The sequence below is a fragment of the Grammomys surdaster genome, unplaced genomic scaffold, assembly GCF_004785775.1.
Source record: "Grammomys surdaster isolate TR1022 unplaced genomic scaffold, NIH_TR_1.0 220, whole genome shotgun sequence".
NCBI lineage: Eukaryota > Metazoa > Chordata > Mammalia > Rodentia > Muridae > Grammomys > Grammomys surdaster.
This window is the reverse complement of record NW_021604665.1, coordinates 3,363,371-3,364,846: the sequence shown is the minus strand read 5'-3', so window position 1 is coordinate 3,364,846 and position 1,476 is coordinate 3,363,371. Positions and strand designations below refer to the sequence as shown.

The 1,476-nt window shown below is 38.7% G+C and overlaps 1 protein-coding gene across 7 annotated transcripts in view; it reads left to right on the top strand.

The window, feature by feature from the left end:
• Nucleotides 1-1,476, top strand: part of Magi1 (membrane associated guanylate kinase, WW and PDZ domain containing 1) — a 609,927-nt gene that overhangs the window by 494,637 nt on the left and 113,814 nt on the right. The window lies entirely within an intron of this gene.

Here is a 1,476-nt window from a genome sequence, read left to right as displayed (position 1 = left end):
TTGGTTTGGTTTGGTTTGGTTTGGTTTGGTTTGGTTTGGTTTGGTTTTTCAAGACAGGGTTTCTCTGTGTAGCCCTGGCTGTCCTAGAACTCACTCTGTAGACCAGGCTGGCCTCATTTACACTGCTTTCACTACTATAATTTCCTCCACCCATTGATTTCTTTTGTATGTTAATGTTTAATTACTTGTGTGTGATTTTTTTAAGTCTCAGTATTTTTGCATGAGAACTGTCTTCATACCATTTATATACCCCAGCTCTATTAAACTCTTTCCCTGACTCCCACTCTCTCTCAAATTCTTCATGACGTCTTCACTTGTTATTGTTACATACAGAGAGACACAAACTATTAAGTCCATTTAGTGTCACTCTTACATACACTTTTTTAGGGCTTACCACGTGAGCTTATCCCTGCAGGAAACAGATTCTCCCTCTTTCACCAGCCAGTGATTGATTGTGGCTCTTTATCTAAAGGTGGAGCGCTGTGACATTTCCTATCCACATTGACATGCCAATGGGTGTTGTATTAAACCTTCTTCATATTGTTTGAATAACAATATTAATGAGATTTCATGGGTGCAGCTTCCTTGTAATGTCTCGAGGACATGGTCATGCAGCCAGTGTCCTGGTCCTCCACTCTTAGAGTCTTTCTGTTCCTCTTGTTCTCTGAGCCTGAGGTGTGCAGGTTGTGTTGTATCTACTAGGGTTAGACATCCCACAGTCATCTGTTCTCTGCGTTTAGACCAGTTTTAGTCTTCTGTAATAGTCTCCTTCTACTTGGAAAAAAAGCTTCCCTCATAAAGGGCGAGTACTACACTTTATCTGTGGGTTTGAGAATAACCAGAAATTATATTGGTTGAGAAAAATAGCAGTAGTAGGTTTTATTCTTAGGTTTTGACTTTTCCAGTGATCAAGTAGTAGGCTAGGTTTACAGAACCAGTCATGAATTTCTTCCTAGTGAACAGAATATAAGTTGTTGTTTACCTCAACATAAAATCACTTCTATTGCACCATTGAAGATACCTTATGTGGCCAATCATTGTAGTTTTCAACTACATAGTTGTAGGCTTTTCAACTAGGTAGGATTATTGGCTGTTTTTGTTTGTTTGTTTTGGGTTTTTTTTTTTTTTGACTGCACAGCACCTTTATAAATGAGAGGCAGTCCTCAGGAAGGATTCCTCCAAGTTCTGTGTCTAACGTATGTGTTGTCTTCAGCATTGGCGTCTTAACCTTCAAGTTTTGGAAGACAACTAAGGAAAATGCCAGTAGTCTATATTGTTTTAGGAGACTCTTAGAACCCACATGAATACAACTCAAAGTGGGGTTTCCTATTCCTGGCACTGGGTTTTTGGTTGATAGTCTATGGCTCTTGGAGAATCATTATCAACTGGTGAGGCATAACTCCATTTAGTATATGTCTCTCTTTCTCTATCTATCTATCTATCTATCTATCTATCTATCTATCTATCTATCTATCT